At 42.1% G+C, this 10,718-nt stretch overlaps 1 protein-coding gene across 2 annotated transcripts in view; it reads right to left on the reverse strand.

Moving 5' to 3' along the window:
• LOC309611727 (uncharacterized protein) overlaps positions 1-10,235 on the reverse strand; it is a 323,736-nt gene extending 313,501 nt beyond the window's left edge. For both annotated transcript variants that reach the window (XR_014234698.1, XM_082356496.1), the window contains exon 1: positions 52-10,235. The gene's annotated coding sequence lies outside the window, so the exon portion shown is untranslated. The remainder of the gene's footprint in view (positions 1-51) is intronic.
• Positions 10,236-10,718: the final 483 nt, after the last annotated feature.

Below are 10,718 nucleotides of genomic sequence, written 5' to 3' on the forward strand. Positions count from 1 at the left end.
CTAAAATAAAATAAATTGAATTTAAAATAAAGGAAGGAAATGTTTACTCACAAAGGTTGAATCCCTTCACCTTGGCACCCAGACAGCAGCTCATCAAGAATCAGGCCACACAAAATCTCCCCTCTGCCCATGGAGGCCATCGTGACTGTGACGCCAACTTCCAATCTCAGAAACCGAGAAAATCAACTGCAACCAACACTCTGGCTTCCAGAAGTGGTTTAACCTGAGCTACAGAAATTGACTGTTGCCCACCCAGGTTCTCAGTCCTAATCTGGAATCCTCCTCTCTAGACCACTGGCAGTCCCAGCAGACACCACAAATCACCAAGACTTGCTAGGTAAACAGATACTGTAAGCACCACCCCCCCAGCCACCTCCAGGCTCTAGGCATAGATCATGTGCCCCCCAGATCAAGACTCAGTGGAGCTTTATTTTAACCATGATCAGGATTATCCATAATATTCACCCTTCTCACCACCACCACCATCCCCCCCTCTGCGGACCTGGTCTTAAATCAGGTTCCCAGCCTCAGACCTTGAGTCTGTGATTCACTTGCCAGTAATATATCAATGAAGTGCTTTCAGGAGGAATCAAGAAGGGAGTGGGAAAGCAGGTAAAAACAAGGAAAGAGCTGAGTATGGGTGTGATTCCAAGCCTCAGCCTCACCCTGATTGCACATGGCGTTCTGGAGCACACATTGTCTCACACTGAGTCAAGGAGCTGGCCCTTCTCACTCCCACACGGTCAGTCATTTGCTGCCAGCCACCTCAGGGCAGATGGGAACCCCCAGGCATGTCTGGCTCTCATGCTGTGATCCAAGCAACCCTAGTGGCCTGAGGGCATCTTGTGGAGAAGGCCATTGTTGCCAGCCTGGAAGCAAAGTGAAGGGAGACTGGGTTATGGGCTCTCAGAACTGGTAAAGGATCTAGGCAGGCACCAGCAGTGTCTATTATGCCGCCAGGGAAGTGAACACTGGTAGCATTTTAACGTGAATTTCTTAAAACAATTCTTAATATGAAAAATCTTAGAGAACCAGGTATGAATTGGTGGAGAGAAAAACAATCACATCCCTGATTGCACCTACTATACAGGAAAACACCAAAATGTAAAGTCTACTTATCTGATGTCACACCTGGACCAGGAAATAAGAACGTGGGACCTGGACACCCTGTGTATTAAAATGCTATGCTTTGAAGCAGCTATGGAAACTTAAAGTGCCGTTCTATTCCCCTTCCTGTAGGACCACCATCCAAGCATGATTATCCAGCTCTCCCAACGCGGCAAAATTTTAAGGCGCTTCCTCCCGTGCCCAAGAAAGTAATGGGTTTTAGAATGCTTACTATGTTTATTATAAAGTTTGGAATTGAAAAGTGTATAAAAGGAGTGGGGCGTATCATTTGTCCTAAAGAAATGAACTGTTTCAAGAAGAATATAACACATACAGTGAAATTCTTTAGACATACATAATAAATGGTAAGACAAAAATAAATTCACAAGTGCCGATTACATGGAATTTCAGGTCATCAAGAGCCCACTCACATGATGGGTATAAACAGGGTTCTGGGTGTTTGGGATGTAATGAGAAGACTGGTCTAAAAGTATAGGAGGAGGTGGGATTTGAGCAGAGCCCTGGTGGGGATGGGGGTGAGTTGAATTTGGATGGAGGAAGGGTTTTTCACTCAGCGGGAAGAACGAGAGAAAAGAAGCCATATTCTGGGCATGCTCAGACGAGACCTTGAGGGTTCTAGAGGACAGAAGACAGTTTCTCCTATACCCCACACAGAAAAATAGCCATGCTTCCTGGCCTGCCCACACCCCAAGCAGCTGCGAGGGGAGCCCCTTCACCTTCGGGGCTGCTCTCAAGGAACAGTGGGGCTCAATGTGCTCACCTCAGTAAGGGCAGAGGATGGCATCTCAACCCACAGCTTCTCCCTATGCTGCCCAACCCAGCCCCAGGAACTCCGGCCAATACATGGCCTCTCACCAAAACCCCAGCCTTTCCCAGGAAAAGGGTGAAAACAGCCAGTGATGAGGGAAAGGCAGCAGGGCTTTCGCACTCCCACCTGAAAAGAGTACTAGTGGAAACAGCTCCTTGTATAAGACAACAAGTCACCACCATAAATACCCACCGACCACCTCTCTCCCACTTCGTGATTTATTTTCCAGCAAATGGCCTCAGATTTAAAGAACTCTGACCAACAGTCAGAATCCTCATCAGACCCAGGACCTGACTGCATCAAACACTCCCCCCAGGCCACCACCCTCTCCCAGTCGACCTGTGAGCAGAATACAGAAGCACAGGCCAGAGGGTGAGCACGCAAACTTGGACTAAAGCCCCCTGTCCCCTTCTCGGTTCCCCAGCCTTTCCCCAGCTTGCACCCCTGTCCTCTTCCTGCAGAAGCAAGCCCTTCTCCCCTCGTGCAGCCCAGCCAAATATTTAGGCACCAATTCAGCTTTCCAGAAGTTGACGATCAGCTCCAAGCTGAGACTTGTTCTAAAATAATTGAGGGGGGTGAGAGGGTAAAGAAAGAGATGTAGGAACAGAGAGGGAAAAGTAAGGCTACTGGCTCCCTGTCATTTGGCAATGAACCTGCCAAAACAAAGTTTACAACTTTTAGAGGCTTTGAAAGGGGGAGAGGGGAGCCCTTTATCCATGCTGCTTTTAAGAACAACTTTTCATCCTATTCACTCTGTGTGCACTGGGGGCAATTTTTTTGCTCTAAGAACAAGAAACCAATAAGTGATACCTCCTTCCAAATTGCCCCGAGTCTCCTCGGGGATGGGACTCTTTTCAAGAGGAGTGTCTCTCTGACACTGTGGATTAATAACAATAACAATTCACAATTGTGAGGAGCTTTTAACTTTTCAAAATACTCCTCCATCCATCATCCCACTTTATCCTCCTGACAGCCTGGTGATGAGGTGAAGCAGGGATAATCAGGGCCAGCCTTCAATGTAAGCAAAGCAGATTATGTACTCAGTGGAGCTGGGGGCCCAGGAAGGGACCAACTGCCTCAGAAAGTCCCTCCCAACAAATTGCACCTGAAAATCCTTCTCACAAAGACAGTTCTTCCATTTCACAGCACAGACAAGGCTTAAGAAGCAAATAGATTTTGGAAAGATAACCCACTGACCAGTGCGTAATGTGGGGCAAAACCACAGGTGGGCCTCCCCTGAGAGCAATTTTTAATAGGGGAAGGGAATGGGTCACCCAAAGGGAATGGAGGAAAACAGCTTAGGTCACGCCTAAGATTGTTAACCCTGCCTTATAGGTGAGAAGAAACAAAGAGGTCAAATCGCCCACTGCTTCATTCCTTCCTTGATTCAGACACATTCTTAGTAAGCTCCTATCATGTCAACCAAGCATGGTGGCACAAGGTGAAGACATAGACCCTGCCCTCGAGCTTGCAGTAGGGCAGAGAAGGCAACATGAGTATTGGGATGGTGTTTTGAGATACTCCACCCATCCCACTTTCCTCTCACCTCACTCCGGACAACAGGGATGGCCTTCTAAACTCACTGTCTACAGCCCAGAATGAAAAATGTAATTGATTTCAGAATCGGTATTTTAAACACATAGCAGAGATTTTTTTTTTTTTTTAGAGAGAAAGAAACTTCAGAATTTTAACATCTTGGTTTTCATATCAGAAACTGAATTCTGGAAGTTTTGGAGAACAGAGTCAGTGTCATTCACCATGGAGTGGGGGAGAGGGCACAACGGTGACAGTTTTCATTTCCAACAGAAAGGAGGACTCATCCCACCACCTGTTCAGGGCAGGAGACTCCTTAACGATCCGATCACATTACTCATCAGAACACTGGGCCCTGAGAAGTCTGGGAGGATAGAAGGCCTGATGCACAACACTTACAATTCTGACCACCTGTCACACAGCCACAGGACTCCTTAGATGTTTCTCTCCTCAAATGCAGAGAAAAATGTGGTTTGGATTGATTTTTTGGTTGTTGTTTTAGTTTGTTTTTCAAAAATGCCTTGGCATAACTGATTTCAAATACAATGAGATTAGAATTTATTGGTGGACTATTTTTCAGCTCAATCACTTTTTTTTTTACTGTGGTAAACAACACCTATCACAAAATTTACCATCTTAGCCATTTTTAGGTGTACAGTTCAGTAGTGTTAAGTATATCTACATTATTGTAAAATAGATCTCCAGAACTTTTTCGTCTTGCAGAACTGAAACTCTACAGCCATTAAACAATGACTCCCCTTTGCCCTCTCCCCCCCATCCCCTGGTAATCACCTTTCTACTCCTTATGTCTATGAATTTGACTACTTTAGATACCTTAATATAAGTGGAATCATACTGTATTTGTCCTTCTGTCCCTGTTTTATTTTACTTAGAGTAACATACTTGAGGTTCATCTGTGTTGTAGCATGTGACAGAATTTCCTTCATTTTTAAGGCTGCATGGTATTCCACTATAGGTATAAACCACATTTTCTTTATTCGTTCATCCATCAGTGCACACCTGGGTTGCTTCCACTTTTTGACTATTGTGAATAATGGTGTTATGAACAAGGGTATGCAAATATATCTTCAGGAGATCTAAAATTCTTTTCGATATATACCGAGACGTAGAATTTCCAGATCTTATGCTAGTTGTATTTTTAATTTTTTGAAAAACTGCCATAATATTTTCCACAGCAGCTGCACTATTTCGCAGTCCCATCAACAGTACACAAGGATTCCAACTTCTCCACAAACCTGCAACTTGTTATTTTCTGGGTTTTTTAATAGTAGCCATCCTAATGGTTGCGAGGAGATATCTATTATAGTTCTGATTTGCATTTATCTGGTGATTAGTGACTTTGAGCATTTGCAGATCAGTAACCATTTTAAAAGGCATTGATTTTTGAACCCCTGAAATTTTACCTCTTTGTTCTTGGGCAGGTCCCAACTGCCATCTTTCAAGCAGGATGTCCCAGTGAAAAAAAGAGACAGTTTCTGTCTTTTCCCTTTAACATGTGACTAAAGCACAGGTTGAGTTTCTCAACCTCAGCACTATTGATACTTTGGACCAGACGGTTCTTTGCTGTGGAGAATGTCCTGTGCGTTGTAGCATGCTTAGCAACAACCCAGGCCTCTGGATGCTGGGACCCACTAGCATTTCTTACTCCACTGTGACAAACAAAAATGAATCCAGGTAAGGCCAAATATCTCCGCAGAGGGAGAGTGTGCAAAATTGCCCCTGGCTGAGAACCACAGGATTCGAATTTGAAACTAACATGCTTAAAGTTGGCAAATACCATTATTTTTAAATTTCTGAATCAACATTAGAAATTTTGGAAATACCACCTAAAAATCCAGACTTCCAGCTTCTCTTGAGAAAGCAGGCCATCTTGGCCTGTGTTGCCCCATGGCAATAACTGGCTGAGTTTAGAAGCTACTGTCCCACCCAAGTTTGAGTTTCTGACCTTAAAACATAAAACAAAAACCTATTTGTCCATAAAATAAATCCTACTTGAATGCCAGATAAAGCTGCCTCCAGTTTTCCAAATGAAATCATTCTGATTTGCCTGACTTCTCCTACACATAAAGCATAAAATCCCAGACTGCCTGATTGAAACATTTTGAACTATTTCTCTTTCTGTCTCTCTCTCTCTCCCCACAATCCCCTGTCTACACACACACACACACACACACACAAAGAAGCATACATTCACGAGAAAAAACCCTGGACGAGAAGTCAGGAGAACAAGATTCTAATCCTCAGTCTGTGACCTGGAGTAATTCTATTCAAGGAATATTCATTGAATGCCTATGACATGCAAGTTTTCCGGTTCAGTCCCAGATCTCATCTGCACTTCAGCTTCCTTATTTAACCCAATTCATGGGGTTCTCTAATCGAACAGGTGAGCCCCAAGAGCTGTTTGAGCTGTAAACATCTATGATCCACACGTGGTGACCATATTCAGTAAAATCCTGCAGCTCTGGAACAACTGAGACTGGGAACAGAGAAAGAAGAACCGTGTTGAGTAGTGGCCAGAAGAGACTACAGAATCATTTTAAAGAAATGTGGTTATATTTTTTTTCATGTTTATGCAGTTACGCACACTGGTGGGTGTGATGCACCTGGGGGTGCACCACCCACGTCCCCTGCAGGGAAGAACCTTCTGCCCAGAGTACAGAGTACACTCTTCCAGGTCTGCCTCAGCTGTAGAGCTGTCTCGCCCAGCAGGCCACACCTGGGGAGTGATCAGATGGGTATAAAGGCCAGGTCGTATCAACCCGATGCAGGCTACTCCTGGGCAACATTTGCTCCAAAACTCTCCACTCACTTGGCCAAAGCTTCTTCAGACCTGCATCACAGCTCAGCTTCTTCCTCTGCCCAGGCCTGCTTCCTTCCCCTTCCCTTCATAGGAATTGAACCCTAATAACATCTTACACCCCAAACCTTGTCTCAGCATCTGCTTCTGGAGAGCGCGCACTTCGGCAGTTGGCTATTGTTGGATAGCCATGCACACATGTATGTGTGTGTGAGATTTTTGTTTAGAGAGCCACCTCTCCCCAACTTGACCTGGAAGTAAATCCTGATTAGTCTGTAACTCGAAGTAGTCAGTTCACGAGCCTATTCACCTCACTACTGCCCAATTTAGGAAGGGAGTATGACCCACTCTTAGCCAATGAGTTGGCACAGGAAGTCTACTGAGAGGTCTCTAGAAGAGTTTCCTCAGTAATAAGTTTCCTTTTCTTCTGCTAGACAGAGCTGGACGGAAACTATGGTTGTGTCCATTTTGATGCCACGACTCTCGCAGTCATCTTGGTACCAGAAGAAGGTATCAAGCTCATTGATAAGGGCAAAATGGAAAGAATGTGAGACCTTGGTGATGTTTCTGAAGTGCTGGTTGTGGAACCCTCTGTCAGGTCTTCTTGTCATGTGAGATGACAAATCATCCATATTGTTTAAATGATTCTGACCCGGGCTTTCTGTAACTTGCAGTCAAAAGCATCCTACCCAATGTACAGGCAATCAAGTACAGTCTAATAGAGATTCTTGTCGGGTCTTTTTTACTGAATACCCCCCAAAAATTGTAAATACCATGCCAGTTTTTTGGTGTGTGAGGTAATTGAAGGTTTGTCATCAAAAGTAATGTACACATGCCTTTGAAATCCCATTTTGCTTGTAGCGTCTTAGAAAAATTTGCCAATTTCATCGCAATTCCTGCTAATTATTATGGATTGTCAACGTATTTCAAGTCCAAGGTAACAGCCTCGTAATTAAGGTTGCCGAGTGCAATACTGCTAACCAAGTCTTTGAACAGAAGTTATGCCCTGGAAGTCTACTGGGACCTTGTGGTAGCTCTTATCCCTTTCAGACCTGCAGGGTGCCATTTCTGGGTATAAAGTCAGAATTCACTGAACAATTCCCTAACTACTTCATGGAAAGAGCCTCTTCCACAAACACGGAGTAGCTCATCCCTCAGAGAGACTGTCTCTGCTGTGTTCTCCAAAGATATAACTTGTTCATGACAAGCCATTAAACTTCTTGCGGGCTAACAGAAAGCAAGACTCTAAATGTAAAAAAATGCAAATTTCTGCACGAGGCCAGGCGTGCAGGTCAGAGAGGCAGTTCACTTGTGATCTGGCTGGGCCAGCAGAGCTCCTGCTCCCTGGCTGGACATGGACAATCTGTCTTTGGTCTATACAAGCTTGTGATTTCCAGCATTTGGACTCAGAGACTGTCCCTATGCCAATTCCCTTTGGCAGGAAAGACACCTTCTGGCATCATCATTGCTATTCCAAGTCCTTTACCCCTGCCAGCCTCCTCATGTTTTATCTATTTTTATTTGAATTGGTGATCAAGGGATTAACCCAGTTCATACAAATTCCATCTTCCAAAAGCCATTATGGTGTAGTTGCAATTGTGATATTTCACTCTCCAAATGAATCGAATTGGATTTTAATGACAGTAGACTCCATTAAGCAATACCTGATTGGGTTATTTCCTGGAAATTTCATATTCATTGTTTTCTCCATTTGTGTTACCAAAAAAAACTCAGCAGGAGAGTTATCAAGTGCTGTTGCCAAGCTATATTGGATCGTCCTTGAAATTGCGGTCACATTTTCTTCTGTTTCTAATGAAGTCAGATGTCCCTGTCGTCCTTATTTCACAGGACACCCTCAACACAGTGTCATCTTCTACTGAAAAAGGGGGGAAAATGTGAATAGTTTTTTTGGTAGGTTAGTCGTAAGGGACTGTAATTCTTCACAAGAAACTCTCGTGTGGGGTTATAGTTTATATGTAATTTCCCATATTTATTAGCATTTATTTTTAATAACATTAAAGCATTTTTCTCCTTCGAATGGAAAAGCCAATTTGATTTTATATTTCTTTATATAACCTGAATTAAGTCAGTGTAAGTCAAGTGAAGAGCAAAACAATTACTCTGTGAATCAGTCCGCAGATGTCTAATTTTTCCTCTGATACCACCAGGCTTTAAGCAGTTCATATCCTCTCTACAAAGGAGTTTATTTAAGATCTTGACAGAGCCCAACAGTACAAGTCCCTGAGGGGCAGGGTATGTTTGTCTTGTCCCCACTGTAATTCTAGGCCTGTACAACTCCTGTCATTTAATAAGTGATCAATACAGACCTGTTGGCAGAATAAATAGATGAATGCCTGAGGATAACTGAGGAGTGTCCGGGCTACAAATAAAGTACTCTGACGATGTGGTCAGCCAATCTGCCATCGATTTTTCCCTAGGAATCAGTGCCTGTCGTCAGAAGAAGGGAAAATGGTGAAACTATCCTGCATAAATGACCATATGCATATAAGAGAGGATGGGAGAGGTGAACGACTATAAAAGAAATAGCAACTTAATCTTTTACATCCTTATTCAAATCTAAATACCCTGACTTAGTTTCTCTTCTCCAAATAAAATCTTTGTAAAATGAGATCTTGAATTGAAAATGCAAATTAGCATTTTCAATTAACCAGAATTTTTAAATTCTTCCTGAAGAAATTGCCAAACCACAAATGAACCGAGAGCAAAGACTTCTACCACCACCATCTGTGCCCAAAAGCAATATTTGGGGCTATGTCCCTATGTAGCAGATTTGAACCAATCCAATGCTAATCTGTACTTCTAATAAAGAAAAATATTTATTGAGCACCTACTGTGTATAATACTCTTCCAGTAATACAAAACACAGAAAATACAGGATGTAGACTTACAGTACTCAAGGAGCTTACAATTTAGCTGAGAAGATAAGACACATGTGAAAATAGCAATAAAGCACCACAATGATTGATTCAACAAGGCAAAGCATAAAAACAGACAACTTAATGGTCAGAAAATAAGTGCTACACTTCAGAAGGCTGCATTATAAATCTCCCTCTTACTAAAGAGAGCAAGCCAAAATGCAAAATATTTTCAACAGAATCCTAAATAATAAATTACATATTTTAATGGGCAGCTGAAAAATTATAAAAAATGCTCACTTAAAGGTATTAGCCATGAAAAGATAGATTCCAAAATTTCTTACAGAAGAGAGATTTTTGACCCAAAGCTATTAAGTATTAAAGAATGTATTGTTTGCTTTTTTACATTAAGTTATCTGTTCATGTATTACTTTTAAAACTTAAATATTTTTTAAATATTTAGGAACAAAGCGTAATTTACTTTTCTAATCGCCTCTGAAGTCTATTTGGGATCCTCTCCCAACATTCTTCATGTTAATAGGGCACATTAAACTGCATTTGGACAAATGTTCAGAATGGAATATTTGAATAATAACCTTCTTATGTTTCGATAAGTGCTCATTCACATACATAAGACAAAGCATTACAAGTTGGAATATAAATGAATTCTGACACATCAAAAGCATCTTCTTTCCTCTGATATTTTATCTGTTTGTGGTCTGGATTTTGAAATACAGGAGAATGTTATCATGAATTCCAAATATAATTATGTGTTTCTAGAAAAGAGACGTCATTATTTGATAGCACAAATGGCTTTGGTATGATATCCAATCCCATTTCCCCCACTTTGTTCTCGTAAGTCATTCTAATTGAACATTTGGAGGAGACTCAGGCCCTGTCCACACAGGCAAAATCAGAAATGGCATTAAAGCTATGATAGAACATCCTACTAAAAGATTACTTCTACAGGATAATTAAATCAAAAGCCAGACTTAAAGGTGAGGGACAAATACTAATCTCATACACTTCTACCAAAAAGAAAATGACATCACCCCAAAATACAAGGGTTTTGTCTTTTACAAGATACAGAACAACAAAAAAAAGAGAAAAAAAAAAAGGGGTCAGGGCTCGTGTTGTCCTAATCTTCTTGATTTCACTCCAGATGGAAAACAGGCCTAGGGAACTCAGAGTATGGCACCATATCAGGTTAATATCAATTCACTCTTTCAACTACAAGATTAATACATGCACATTGGGCAAAATGTGACATATATAAAAATATCCCTGGGCACTAACTTTGTTTAAAAAAATATTCTACTTGGCTACTTACTAACATCCTAAACAGAGTTTGTGGAATGTTTTATATCTACTCACATCCATTCTGTCCTCCATAGGGGGTGCAAACAGCTGCAAAACAGGTGACTTAGAAAGTTGCCATCTGCCTAGGCCTGTGACCAGCATACAAATGCTCCTCTCTTTGAGCTGTAGGCTCTGGAACAATAAAAAGGAAATTCTTTCATACCTGTTTCCTCCTTCCTGAACAGAAACTTCCCTC

This window comes from Balaenoptera borealis, assembly GCF_965194805.1.
Source record: "Balaenoptera borealis genome assembly, chromosome: 15".
Taxonomy (NCBI): Eukaryota; Metazoa; Chordata; class Mammalia; order Artiodactyla; family Balaenopteridae; genus Balaenoptera; species Balaenoptera borealis.